The sequence below is a fragment of the Mytilus californianus genome, unplaced genomic scaffold (genome assembly GCF_021869535.1).
Source record: "Mytilus californianus isolate M0D057914Y unplaced genomic scaffold, xbMytCali1.0.p SCAF_15, whole genome shotgun sequence".
Classification (NCBI taxonomy): Eukaryota; Metazoa; Mollusca; class Bivalvia; order Mytilida; family Mytilidae; genus Mytilus; species Mytilus californianus.
Genome location: NW_026262637.1, coordinates 17900313 through 17916302, shown reverse-complemented (window position 1 = coordinate 17916302; position 15990 = coordinate 17900313). Strand labels below are relative to the sequence as shown.

The 15990-nt window shown below is 32.0% G+C and overlaps 1 protein-coding gene across 2 annotated transcripts in view; it reads right to left on the bottom strand.

Moving 5' to 3' along the window:
• The window catches only part of LOC127725559 (uncharacterized), a 197229-nt gene that overhangs the window by 3618 nt on the left and 177621 nt on the right, over positions 1–15990 (bottom strand). The window contains exons 7-8 of one of the 2 annotated variants that reach the window (XR_007993036.1): positions 5028–5063; positions 3440–3613 (exon numbers count right to left, since the gene is read on the bottom strand). The exons of the other annotated variant lie outside the window; for it this stretch is intronic. The gene's annotated coding sequence lies outside the window, so the exon portion shown is untranslated. The remainder of the gene's footprint in view (positions 1–3439; positions 3614–5027; positions 5064–15990) is intronic. 2 annotated transcript variants of the gene reach the window in all.

Genomic DNA, 15990 nt, shown 5'->3' with positions numbered 1-15990 from the left:
CTGCTATTCCTTCGTCTTGTGGAATGTTGGTATATAAAGAAGACACGTCCATGGATGCAAGTATAGTATTGCTTGGTAGAGGATTGAGGCTTTCCATTTTCTTTAGATAATCAGTCGTATCTTGAATGTAAGAGGGTAGTTCTTTCACATGAGGTCTTAGATGATGGTCTACAAATTCTGATATCTTTTCAGTTGGATGACTATTTGCTGAAACAATTGGTCGACCTGGATTGCCCGTTTTCTGTATTTTAGGCAACATATAGAATCTTCCGGCCTTTGCTTCGTTCTCAAGAGGTCGGAGATAATCAAAGGTGTCATTGTCTATATGCTTTTTGTCGAACATCTCTTGAAGGATGGTGTTGATCCTTCGAATAGTATTCAGTGTTGGATCTGTGGTTAATTGCTTATAAAAAATGGAGTTTGAAAGTTGGCGATTTCCCTCTGCTATGTAATCTGTTTTATTCATGACAACCACAGCGCCCCCTTTGTCGGCAGGTTTTATTACGATATCCTCTTGATCTTTTAACGCTTTCAAAGCAATGCTTTCTGACTTGGATAAATTATAATTTCTTGTATTTGTTATACAGGACTTTATATCAGACCTCACGTAGTTAATGAATGACTCCAAGTTATCATGTTTACTCTTAAGTGGTTTCCATGAACTTTTTTTCTTAAATTTTGGGATAGGCGTGACTTCTTCATTGGTGTCAGTATCTGAATCTGTTAATCCAGCTTCTTCAAGGTTTTTCTTGCCCCTATTGTAGAAAAAATCTTTCAAGCGTAAACGTCTAGCGAATTGGTCTTTGGTCTAAGTCCTCGTCTAGCTGAAAGTTATTTACATTTGATGGGATAGGACAGAAGTTTAAACCTTTACTTAAAAGAGATTCTTCAGCACGTGTAAGTTCTTTAGATGACAAATTTACAACAATGCTTTCAGTTTTTTGTTTCCGTCTTTTGAATTTTCTTTTTCTAGGGACCTTATGGTTTGTTGTATTGATATCATTCATATCCTGATTTAAATAGACAGTGTGAATTTTATCTCTTTGAAATTTATTCCTTTGTTTTTCTTTATGTTTGGATAGTTCAATTTTTTCAATACCTGAGAGGCGACGTTTAATTATTGGTAAATCGTCACGTGAAATGTTACTATTGTTGATGATATCTGATATTTCATTTACAATTTGTTTGTTATTTGTGGTTGTAAAAGAAAGTAACAGTTGAAGTAGTAAAACTGTAAAACGGAGAACTCAATTTATATATTAACATGTGACACTTGTGGCATTCAGTATGTGGGAGAAACAATGAACAAATTTAATATTCGGCTCAATAACCATCGTTCATGGTACAAAACCAACAAAAACTGTCCTCTCACAAGACATCTTCGTTCAACGAAACATTCTTTTGATAATGTTACTTTCCAAATCATAGAAGTCAACACCGAGTGGGAAAATTTTTGGATCCACCAACTCCACACTTTAGAACCTGATGGTCTTAACGAAAAAGATGAGAAAAGATACAGGAAAGATAAAGAATAATTTAGTACACAGCATCGTCCTTTTTATCCTGTAATATTGGCCAATGGACGTTGCTAACTTCAACTACCAATTTTGTAAAAATCTTGAACTTCATCCAAATTATGTATTATTTTCAAGGCAGCTAAATTCAAGTACAACATATACATTGAGCTGCAAAAGTTTCTTATCATCTACATCCGATTTCACCTGGATAGATGCACGCTTGATAAAGCTAGTTAGTCTAGCGAAATATTGCGTTTATTTTCATCATTTTGTAAATATTTTAAACATTCTTATATTTACATACTAAATAGTGTGTCAAAATTACATTGTTAGGCAATCTATAATTTTATTTGTGTAATTGAATTAATCTCTGCACTGATTAATCCACACCCCCCATAGATTTGTATGTCATGTGCTGCTATTTATCCTAAATTGAGGTAAATTATATGGCCTTCCAAATACCGTTTCGATTCCTAACATCACTGAAGAGACATTACTTGTCGAAATCCGGATATGGTGTACAAATTTTTGCACCTCATGTTTGCGGTATGCCATCTTTTCCGCAAGTTTATTGTTTTCTGTTTGGTAATAATTTAATAATAAGATCTATTTTGTTACATATTGTGATCCGTTTATTTGGCAATCGCCAATGGCAGTCAGCAGGGTTTAAGAACATCAGTTGTTCGACCTGCTAGTCAAATGCGTTTTGTTAAAATATACTTTTTTACTCATTTGGTCTTTTGGAAAATGTTGTTTGTGCTGTATTTAGACCCCTCTACCAAGAAAAATTGTTTTGCATGCACACGTATAAATATTGCGGTTTTTATCCAACGCAATCATAGGTTTGAACGTTGTTTTCAATTTAGACTTGTTTATTTCCATAAACCAAAAAAGTGAAAAAGTATATTTCAACAAAACGCATTTGACTAACAGGTCGAACAACAAATGTTCTTAAACCCTGCTGACTATAATTACTCTAAATATCAGCACAACAATGTTAAATCTACAAATTTGCGGAAGCAAATTTTTGTTCATCCCTCGACGGGATTCGAACTCATGCTATTGGGATATCGAGACAACCCCGCCTGCACTGTGTCCAGCGCTCTAGACCACACGCCCACCTAGACTGAACTAAATAATTTATATATATATATATATGAGGCTAAGCGATTGGTGCTGTAGTGTCTCAAAGGTGTGAGTTCGAATCCCGATGAGGGACAAAAATTTGTCAGCATAAAAATCTAATTCTAACACTGTTGGGTGTAATTTTCAGACTTATATATATATATATATATATATATATATATAAGATGAGTATGTAAAAAGAGTATTGGACAAATCTACACGTTAAATACGTTCTACTGAATGTCATGAATGAAATGACCATGCCCAAAAACATGTGATAAATAATCCATATACAAATAATATAATTGATAAGCTAATGTAGAGAGTCTTTGAAAATCATAAAAGAGGTGAAATATAACAAGACTCATGCCTGTTGTTTGGTACAGGTTGTAAATTTCACTTCGGACAAAAATAGAAATTATTCTCTTTTTGTTGAAAGTCGTATTACTATATGATTAACCTGGCAGATATATTAAACGGTTATAAATATCTTATCGAATATGATATTTAAAATTTATGTTCACATTAATATAGCGGAAAATTAGTAATAATTATTCCTTTTTCTTGGTATAGGCTTTAGATTTCGTATGAAACACACAGAATTGTAACATTTCATTTTCTCTCTCTCAAAAAGCCACTGAAAATATGTATTTTATAGAACCTTTTTTGTAATTACTACCCATTCGTAATTTCCCTTCCGAACACTATCGTGTTATTCATGTCAATAAATTATAGGTACAGACGAGTTCCTTTGTTGAAAAATATAGTTATATTAGTTCTTAAATAACGCCACTTACCCGATCATTCTCTTCTATGTTATTTGTAATTTCTTCGTTCTCTAAAAGAGAAATTGCCTCGTCGTCGGAATTGTTAACAATGCTCCTAGGCGTTGTTTCATTTTAAATACAGCGTTCACCACCACATTGACTAGTGTCAACATGGCTTTTTAGGAAAGACTGTTCCATGTAATCCTGTAAAACATAGACAAATATTGTGATTACCATGTACGTTATTGTAGTTTATTAATTTGACCGAAGTATGTTCATCCCCAACGACGCAGCACTTAAATGTCTCAAATTGAAGAATATGATTAATGTTTCATATATACCTATTTTGTGCCAAATAGTCACATAAAATCCCCCGCATAAAAATTATATCGCGATATCATAATAGTTTTCAATAGTATTCATTCTTAAAAAGCTTTGTATCCCTATTTGGAAATCATAGTTGATTAAGTTAAACAAATTTTAATTTTATAAAAAAAAACACAGGGGGATTCGAAATGTACTTCATTTTTGTTTGTATATATAACTATTTTATATATATCAAAGGTTCGTTGGAAACAAAACAAGATGTAAAGATAGACAAGAATTTTTTGATTTTTTTTTACAACAAACAAAACAAACATTTCCAACAAATTCTAAAAATATGAAAAGGCAAATACAGTTAACATCCTTTTAATATGCTCTACAAAAAACATTTAAAAAAGATTCCACTTTACCAACTCGTATAAGAGAGTAACATACAAACCATGTTTCCTTTATAAAACAATTTTCTTAATTTGTAAAAGTTCAAGGTAATTATGCAAAATTTCAATTAAAAAGTAAATGGACGGACAAATCGACTGTCTTAGATGCAGAATTTCTTTTATTAGTTGTTATTGGCTTTGAACTAGCTGTCAGTAACTGCGAGTACTCTCAGATCTGTATTTAGTGGGGATGAATAAGTACCCGTCCACGTCCACTCTGTGTTTTGTTATATGTATTTCTATTTGTATCCATCTGATGAGTTAAGCCTTTTTCACCAGTTTTTTTTAGTTTGTTCTTATGTTGTACCGTACATCACTGTCCCAGGTTAGGGGAGAGTTGGCGCCTTCAAGCGAGTTTGGAAGCCAAGAAGTGTCGATTAGGGAAAGGATTTATGAGCTAAGTCCATACGAAGTTATACGGTTTTCGTGTCCATGCAAAAGGAGATGTTAGACAAAGTAAGTATTAACAGCTTTTCTTTCTCTCAAAGGAAAAACAGACAAAATCAGTTTTACTTCAGTTATTCTGAATAAAGGAGATGGAATGTAACATCAATTTAACAACAAAATACGACCAAGACACCTTAAGGTAAAAATGTCGAGTCCTTTTATAGCTGACAATGCGGAATAGACTTTGATCATTGTTAAAGGCAGTACGGTTACCTATAATTGTTAATTACTGTGTCATTTGGTCTCTTGTGGAGAGTTGTCTAATTGGCAATCATACCAAATCTTCTTTTATATTGACAGGATTATTTTTAAATTTATGGATTATTCAAATTTAATAAAGCGTACTATTAAGTCACATGTCACTTGTACCTGAACATTAGATACTATTTGTAGATAAGTATACTACATACCAGACAGGGTCGACAATTGAAATAAATAAATATCACCTACAAGAAGAAAGAATAATGAAATATAAAATATATATTAACTCAGGAAGAAATCTACATGCAAATAATACGGTAAAGACGCAGGCTTGTTCAGTTTTGTATTTCGATAACAATGAATATTTTTTAAATATTTGAATTCTTGGATTTGCTTATTTTTCTATTCCATTGGCTTTTTAATTGAGAAAAAGTAGAACATGCACTATATATGGAGGACTCGAATCTATGATGGGTTCCAGATTTATGGCAAATTCCTAATCATGGTAAATATGACGTCACAAACACCAAACAAATTATACATCTATGGCAGTTTTTTGTTTTCTTCAAATCTATGGCAGATTTTGATATTAAGTAATTTTCCGGGGAAAAGAGTAAGCTAACGATGACAGTTTTGTAATACAGAAGGAAAAGAAAAGGCCAGTTTTCAATGACCCTAATCCATAAATTAAAGCATATTTCATAATTCGAGTTTACGGTAACGGAAATCCCTGCAAATAAGAAAATGTACTCATCTTATTCGGATGATATAAGAATACTAGCGAACAAATCCAGTCATTCGTAGCAGCAAAATTGCTGATGCAGGCAATTTAACGCAAATGAATATGTTTTTGGTGTTTTCGGTGTTTATGTTTTGTGTTTGTTTCCGCTCCTTGTTTTCTTATCCTCATCTGTGTTGTCTTGTCTCTTGATATTTACGAGTTTTTACTGTGACTTTGGTATGTTTTTTTCATTTTCTTTCATAATTTCTATGCTATGCTATTTTTTTGTTATTTTTCTATCCCTATTGTACTCTTCAAATTTGTTTAAACATAATCTACAGCAAAACAAAATCTGTCATATATTTCTAATAACTATTTACATTATGTTCAGCTATATTTATGTCGAATAACTGTACTGTTGGAGATATTAGGATTTGTTAAGAAAGCAATTTGTTTGAGGCAAGGAATTTGACTTAAATCGTCATCAGTTCAAAAAGATTTATTAACGCTCAAATAAATATTAGGTAAGAAGTCAAACTGTTTAATTCTTTTCATTTAAACTGCTTTTTGGGTTGTTAAGTGACTGAGTTAAATGACAGGATCAACCAGGTACCATACACAGATATGGTAGGTACTGCTTATTCTCCCGGAGCACATCGTTACATTCCTAAAGCCTGTATGAGTGCATACCACTTCTTTACTTAGTAAATTTTGTGGTTAACTATTATGGATGGTCCATTTCACACATGGTTATGGATATGCTCCTGTTGTCGTTCCTCTAATCCGTTTTTCTTATACTGCCTTTTTCGTTACCTTTGCACATTTCCACTTCTTTAAGGCAACTTTGAAATCATTGGTCAGATATGTACTGACTGGTCCTCCATTTGCAGAAAATCTGCCATTGATTTGAAAACTAAAAATCTACCATAGATTAGGAAACTAAAATTTGCCATAGATTAGGGTTCTAAAAAATCTGCCTAAGATTGGGATTACATTACGTCATATCTACCATAGATTAGGAGTTTGCCATAGATCTGGAACTCACCATAGATTTGAGTCCTACATATATTTAGCTACGCATTTTCAATTCATTTTAATTCAACGTCGTCGACAACGTATATACCACTACTGATGTATGAAATTATCAGATTAATTTCACAAATGACATCATCGCTTTTTTTGTTTCCTGGCAAATTATAGTATTTGACTACAACCAAAATAAAAAAAGGTTTTCATCAAGTAATAATTTGTGTGACACGTTTTTTTGTAAACAAACTTTTGTAAACAGATATATAGTTGCTCATATTTGTAAATTCACGTAATTTGCATTGAACTGTGTTGAATAGTTGTCTCATTGACAATTATATAACACCTACTTGCGAATGACTATATATTGTGTGCAGTTAACGTTTGCTTCTCTTTAAACCAGAATTGGTCTTGATGTTTAAAAATGATATTCAATTTACTTTGATTGTAGCGGAACATATATAATCTTTGAATCCAACCAACAAATTGTGATCAAATAACCTGTGATTAGCAACCATCAGTGCCCTGGTCATTAGTGTCCTTTTCTGAAAAGTAATAGAAAATAATTCGTAAATGCAAATGAAATTATTCTTGAATTAAATTAAGAATTCTCAACTCTTAAGTTAATGAAACATTTATAGATAATGATTTTTGTCGAGCCTTCGACTTTTGTCGAAAAAGCGAGACATAGCGATCCTACATTCCGTCGGCGTCGTCGTCGTCGTCGTCGTCGTAGTCGTCGGCGGCGTCCACAAATATTCGCTCTGTGGTTAAAGTTTTTGAAATTTTAATAACTTTCTTAAACTATACTGGATTTCTACCAAACTTGGACAGAAGCTTGTTTATGATCATAAGATAATATTCAAAAGTAAATTTTGTAAAAAAAAAATTCCATTTTTTTCTGTATTTTACTTATAAGTGGACTTAGTTTTTCTGCCAAGAAACATTACATTCACTCTGTGGTTAAAGTTTTTGAAATTTTAATAACTTTCTTAAACTATCCTGGATTTCTACCAAACTTGGAAAGAAGCTTGTTTATGATTAAAAGATAGTATCCAGAAGTAAATTTTGTAAAAAAAAAATTACATTTTTTCCGTATTTTACTTATAAATGGACATAGTTTTTCTGCCAGTTAACATTACATTCTATCTGTGGTTAAAGTTTTTAAAATTTTAGCAACTTTCTTAAACTATCCTGGATTTGTACCAAACTTGGACAGAAGCTTGTTTATGATTAAAAGCTAGTATTTAGAAGGAAATTTTATTAAAATTTTGTTCAATTTTTTCCGTATTTTACTTATAAATGGACTTAGTTTTTCTTCCAGTTAACATTACATACAGTCTGCAGTTTAAGTTTTTAAAACATTTATTAGATTCATAAACTATCCTGGATTTGTACCAAACTTGGACAGAAGCTACTTACAATCAAAAGATGGTATAGAAAGGAATATTTTTATTAATTTTTTTCCTCATTTTTGTTGAGCCTGCGATTAACAGCAAAAGTAGGCGAGACACTGGGTTCCGCGGAACCCTTACGAATTTTTATAATAAGTCTCTATAATATATGATAATGTGAAAACCATAACTCAAGAGAAGGTACATATCAACTTTCATCAGCCCTTGTGACAACGTTTTATCAAATGATTCCAACATTTGAATACATCCGTCCTAGGGAAAAGTTATTTTATAAGGACTGAAATGTAGAAGGTCAAGAAACTAAAATAAAGAGAATTCAATGCCTGTAAGTCAGGAATACGACAGGTGTTTTCCATTCCTTTGATGTGTTTGAGCTTCTGATTTTGCCATTTAATAATGGACTTTCCGTTTTGAATTTTTCTTGGTATTTTTGTTATTTTACTTTTCAGTTATAATCAACTCATGCTAATTTGAGTTTCATTTTGATCAAATACAGGTTTGAAAGATCCCAAACAAATGAATATTCATTTGCGAATGTTGTCATATTTATTCTGAAAATGTAGCTACTAAAGTTGCCGAAACCTTTTTATTGAGGAGAAACAGTATTTTACTTCACTAGTTTCTAAAGAAACAAATTGTTTTCCATATTGTCAATTAATATTGTTTACATAATATGTAGATGTGTAAAATTGTATAAATACTTTGTCTTAAAACTCTGCCTTTTAAGATTGAGGCATGCATTACAAATGTTTTACTTATTTCATATGTTATCTTGTGAATTGTATATGTTTGTATTAGGCGAGACAATTATAAAAATAATCTGAACCTGCTTAATATGAAAAAGTAAAATCACAAAAATACTGAACTCCGAGGAAAATTCAAAACGGAAAGTCCCTAATCAAATGGCAAAATCAAATGATAAAACACATCAAACGAATGGACAACAACTGTCATATTCCTGACTAGGTACAGGCATTTTCAAATGTAGAAAATGGTGGATTGAACCTGGTTTTATAGCGCTAAACCTCTCATTTGAACGACAGTCGCATCAAATTCCATTATATTTACAACGATGCGTGAACAAAAACAGACATATTAGGAAAAGACCAAGCCGTGTGGAATATGTCGAATAATAACTTTAAGGAAAAATAAAGGCACACATTACTCAGTCTTTAGTTTTCTATGTTGTGTTTTGTGTACTATTGTTTGTCCTTTGGTATTTTTCATTTTTAGCCATGGCGTTGTCAGTTTATTTTCGACTTATGAGTTTGAATGTTCCTCTGGTATCTTTAGCCTCTCTTTTACTTTTATTCATCTAGATGTCAATATGTCAAGCTCTGAATCGTGCCAATTCTTATGCAACCAAATATACAAAAGGACTCCTTAAAGTCGGATATTCCCTCCAAAAATGATCATTTCAAATTATGACATTAGGCAGTTTAAAACAAAAATCCCCAAAATACAAGATGCAGTCTTTATATTTGTGAAATAGATATTACTGACAGAATAAACGACGGGGAGAAAACTAGACTCGCAGTCAAAAAACAGGAACGAATCTTCAGCACGAAATACGACAGATTCCCGTCTATATTGATTACATATGTATTCATATACATACATGTCATAAGATTAAATAGAGTTTACCTTTAGTATTGACTTTGACAATTTTGTTCTCAATATTCTTTACAGATTAACGTTCCATTATTCTAAATTTTACTGGTGTTTTTTCTTATAAGACATCTCCTTCTTTTTTATTTATTTACTTTTTGTAGTTAACCTTTTCTTATCATATATTTGTCTAAAAAGACAAAGATTTTCAAAACTAGTGTAATCAAAGCGTTTGACACACTTTATCTTGGATAAAAGTTGAATATGTAGGTTTCAAAATCCCATTCTTGAAACAAAACAGAACATAACATCCATTTAATTAACTATTGATTCTCTTTAGTTTTATTTCAATGTATTGTCCTTGATATATTTTTGTAAGGCTTATATATACCGTGGAAAATACGTACGAAAAAAAGGATATGAGCATTTACCAAACAGTTTTTTTTATATATAAGAAAGAACTTGATCCGTAAAACCCATAAAGGGGCCAATATTTCTTAAAAAAAGAAATTTGATAATTCTCAAAGTCCTTTTTTCCCCGATGAAACGGGAAAACATGAATCGATTTACCATCCATTTTACTAGTCAGGACTTCTGTGAGGCCATGCATTATTATTGATATGGTAATAATTATAAATTAACTGTTTACAAAACTTTAAATTTTTCGAAATACTAAGGATTTTACCCCAGGATTAGATGACTTTAGCTGTATTTGGCAAAACCCTTCGGAATATTGGGTCCTCAATGCTCTTCAACTTCGTACTTTATTTTGCCTTTTTAACTTTATGTATTCCAGCGTCAGTGATGAATCTTTTGTAGACAAAACGCGCGTCTGGCGTACAAAATGTTAATCCTTGTTTCAATGATGACTTTATTTTAAACAGTTAAGCGAAATTCATCAGTTCAAGCTAAACACAATATATTGTTAGAGGTAACATATGAACACACTGTTCGATCAGCTCTAAATTAAATCACAAGTTTATTTAACAAATAAGTAGACATACATGCATGTGTCGCTAAACTCTTAATGGAATATTAACTTGTGGAGCAATCGACAACTGCCTAGACATGGGAACTTCAGCAATCAGTCCCTTAAGGTTCTTCATAGCATTTATGTCTGTTTGATCCTTAACAATTTGTGCAAATTGAAAAGCTTTAATGCATGTCTACATTGGAAGTCCTGGAGTTTTGTTAAGTTTTTGTAATTTATACAGGTTTGTTTAGTTTTACCATCTTCTGTAGGGTTAAACAAAGAATCTTGAAATCAAAACAAAATCTGCTTTTGGCAAAAAAGTTTAATATTTAGCTCCAACCATGCCATAAACATTTCCCAAGTGCACAGTTTGATTGTGTTCTGAATAAATTTAAAGTGTAAGGAAGAGTAGTATATACGCAGACTTTTTGATAGACTATCAAAGTACCATGACGTTTCCACTTGTAAACAGATGTTGTTTTACATAACGTTAATAAATATTTTATATAAATAAGAATAACGGAAACATGGTTGAAAAAACGGGTAACAAAAACGATACAAACTAAAACGTAACATTATATATACAACCATATAGATAATTGTATGATCCTCTGTACAATCAGGTGGGATATAAATTAATGAAATTAAAGTACTCTCTGCAGCATAATATGGTCTTTATGACTTTGATATATATCTCGACAAATATAGCTGACCATATACCCGTTTAATCACCACAATGTTTACATCAACAGTTTACACACACACATTTTTACATTCATACTGATGAAGGATATCTGCTATCCGAAATATTTATTGATATTTACATTTAATGTTTCCTTTTTTTATTATTGGTGTTGTTTTGTAGACGTTTATATAATTTATTTATTGTGTACATGTATCGTTACTTGTAACGATCCAGCAACCTCGTAAGACAGATCGTTGACTAATATTCAAATTTCTTGATAGAGGGGTCTAAATACAGCACAAACAACATTTTCCAAAAGACCAAAAAAGTGAAAAGTATATTTTATCAAAACGCATTTGACTAACAGGTCGAACAACAGATGTTCTTAAACCCTGCTGACTGCCATTGGCGATTGCCAAATAAACGGATCACAAGATATTACAAATGGATCTTTTAAAATTATTAATCTAATACCAAACAGAAAACAACTTGCGGAAAAGATGGTATACCGCAAACAAAAGGTGCAAAAACTTGTACACCATATCCGGATTTCGACAATTAATGTCTCTTCAGTGATGTTAGGGATCGAAACGGTATTTGGAAGGCAATATATTTTACCTCGATTTAGGATAGACTCTTAAATTTTGAAGAGTCGAAATATTATAAATAGGATGAACGGATCATATAAACCCGAAGGAAAATATAATACAAGCCCAAACAAAAAAATATAAACAAGTCTAAATTGAAAACAACGTTCTAACCTATGATTGCGTTGTATAAAAACCGCAATATTTATACGTGTGCATGCAAAACAAATTTCTTGATAGATGGGTCTAAATACAGCACAAACAACATTCTCCAAAAGACCAAAAAAGTGAAAAAGTATATTTTAACAAAACGCATTTGACTAACAGGTCTAACAACAGATGTTCTTAAACCCTACTGACTGCCATTGGCGATTGCCAAATAAACGGATCACAAAATGCTACAAAATGGATCTTTTAAAATTATTAATCTAATACCAAACAGAAAACAATAAACTTGCGGAAAAGATGGTATACCTCAATCAAAAGTTGCAAAAAATAGTACACCATATCCGGATTTCGACAATTAATGTCTCTTCAGTGATGTTAGGGATCGAAACGGTATTTGGAAGGCCATATAATTTACCTCAATTTAGGATAGACTCTTGGATTTTGAAGAGTCGAAATATTAAAATATATTTGAAATAAATTGAAGTACTCGGCACAGTTATAAACATTTGAAAATGAAAACGGAATAACAAAAAACAAATCACGTTGTTAGTTTCTTTGTTAGCGCTTTCGGTCGTTTGCGTATGTATAAAGAGTTCCTCCTTTGCGATACAAAAAGCTTCATTGTCAATAAATATTTAAAAAAAAAAGAAATATACGAAAAGAACCCTTTCCGCAACGTTTAAATGTTCACTGTATGGTGTGTTTCGTACGTACGGATCTCGTATATTAGATCTTATATAAAAATAAGGAGATGTGGTATGTGGACATGCACACTTCCATTATGTGTGTACAAACAACCTACAAAATATTAAAGATGTAGCTCAACAACTAAAGGAGATAGCCGGACAAACCTTGGTCTCTTTATGCAGCTAGTACCAAACAATTACTAAGTCCAATTACCTGGAATTTTGAGAATATTTGAAAAAAATGAAAATCTTGAGGAGATGCACACTTCTCCTATGTGTAGAAACATCCTACAAAATATTAAAGCTGTAGCGCAAACACTGTAGGAGGAGATAGCCGGACAAACCATGTATCTATATCCCGACGAACGAACGGACAGACGGACGGACAGACGATTGGACAGACGATCGGACGGACGGACAGGGGTTAATTAATATGCTCCTCGATATTTTGTCGCGGGGGGATAAACAGCAGAAATGACTCAGACATGATTTTAATGTTACATTGCATGACCTCATGACGATGTCATAAAAAGCGCCTATTTATGAAAATTAATAGAAAAAACTGATTTTGTCGGAGTTCAAAAACAACCGCATATTCTCTACAAATATAAAGCTGTTTGTATTGGTGCATACTACTATTTGAATCCTAGCTATTTTGAAATTGCAATGCAAACAATACCTCTATCATATTAGTGTAAATGAATGTTTATGCATTGCAAATCTACAAACTTAATTACCATCCTACCGTAACTCTGTGTACAAAACAGGAAATAACCCTAACAACTACACCAACTATCATCAACCCAAAAAATACCATCATTCCAATATCACTTGCAACTTCATTATCCTTCATCTGATTTTCAGACATGTTGTTTTTCTTTGCTCGAAACTCCTCCATATCATATATATCGGATGGACGGTTTCTGTAGTGAACATATTGATTACTGACAACGATTAAAGATGCCGTTCCCCAAAAATATAGTAAAATTCCACAGCAAACTGTTTGAATCCAGGGAAACAGGCATTGTCGACATTTGAAAAATGATGCCTTAGAAATGACTTGCAGCACATCTTTGTACAACGAGTAGTTTAGCTGTAATATAAAGATAATTATGCACGCTTTTAACATAAAGGTAAAATGGTTGCTTCAATTGGCATACCTTTGTACCAATTTGAAGTTGAATAAACACGTGAAGCTGTTTCCATGCCAGAAAAAGTCGAGCCAATAATAAAAAAAAAAACTTAAATAATACAAACTTAACTTTGCATGCAAAAATTGTATAACCTGGTAGTCAAACCTGTATTAAGTTAAATTACTAAAAAAAATAAAACGATTTTAGCTCGTCTGTAATTTGTTTCTTGACGAACAGCAATTAAATTGGTAATGGAACCTGATTGCCTCAAGTCAAGGACCCGTAATAAACACGTCCATATATTCCATCAAATATTGCTGTAATACATATCTTATTAATGGAAAATATAAAAAAAAAATATACGTCACTGATTTCGCATACAAGATGTTTAATTATATGTATGTTTAAACAGAATATCAAAGGATATATATACAAAGAATATATAGGACACCCAACAATCTAACTAAAATCATATCTTTCATTTTCATCCTTAAACTTATTGTTTTTTTCTAGGAGCATTTTTTAAATCTAAGAAACGAATTAAATACAAAATCTTTGTGTTTCTACTCCAAACTGTTTTATTAACAATTTTTCTTGAATCAAAACAATTAGTATAATGAATAAGCAATAAAAAGTGCAAACTCAACCATTAAATAAACCTTTTAAGATTTTCCAATAAGACTAGTTTTAAAAAGAAATGAATCTAAAATTCCAAAATTTGTTTGAAAGTATATACCTCCCCCGAAACAATAAACCTATATAAACCAAAAAAAAAAATACTATGTAATTTTTAGTACATGAAAATGAAGCACCTGTTCGGCGTTGTACGATTTTTTTTCTTTCTAATTTAAAATAAATAGGCAGTTATCAACCAAGTTTGATCTGAACAAATCTTGAAAGAATGAATAATAAAGTATTTTGTAATTTTTAGTCGTCTTTAAGTCAATTTTAACTTATCCTCTGATGTAAACTCAGTACCGTTTACACAACCAATTCGCTTGCAGTCATTAAGATCTGTTCAGTGTATGTTCAGAGTGTTCAAAAGTTCTATATTAATTACCTATATACATACACAATATATTGAATTGTATAAAAAGCTTCTGACAGTACTGAATTGACTGCAAATGAATTGTCTGCACAGTATTGAATTGACTGCAAGCTAATTTTCTGAACATTACTGAATGTACCATAGTGGATAAGTCTGAAAAAGTATTATCGAAAATAACGAACTCTGACGAAAATTCAATAAGGGGAAATCACTAAAAACTTACAAAATTAAACGTTAGACTTCATCACCTTACGGAACGAATGGAAAACAACTGTCATAGTCCTGACTGGGCCAGACATTTTCCGAACAAAATGTCGAATTGAATCTGGTTTTACAGCTAGTTAATTCTCCCTCTTGTATGACATTTGTTTATAGTACCGTTATATTGACAAAATTTGGCGAGCAACCCAAATAGGAATAATAGGTTAATGTGACAATAATTTGGATCTATCAGCATCATCAGTCAAAACTGTGTACATATACATCACAGACATACAACACACGTGACTTAAAAAGTCAGACATACAAATAAATCTAACAAAGGTTTTTGTAGTTGATAGTGCATACAGTATATTGCATTCAGTTTCTCGTTAACGTACAACATAAGTAAAATAAATACATGGGACAACAAAATGAAAACAACTCTGTAAAAACCTCTTGCGTCCTAAACGCACCTTTGGATGCACGCCAGGACATTCAAAGCCAACAACCCGAAATATGTATGTTTATATACCGAGAAACGTTTAGGAACACCAAAAGGAACACAATAGCACAAAGACACATAAAGGGAAACTGTAAAGTAAATAAAAAGATACACAACTTCAGCACCTAGAATCGATAACGCCAGACAATCTTGTATTATTTGTGAAGTAGACACTGAAAATATATGTATTATGTCTAAGTACTTTCCGATGAACTTTTTGATAAAAGGGACGAGAAATTCTCTGACAAAACACTGGTTCACTAATTTTCTGACACCGATGACGTTTGACAGAGTCTGAGTAGCAGCCACAAGCTCTTGAATATCGTATGAGGAAGAAGTTGGTATATTGCTGCCCAGACGAGGAAACTTTATAATTTCAAAATTAAAATCGTCTCGTTTGTCATAGATTCTGGTATTGG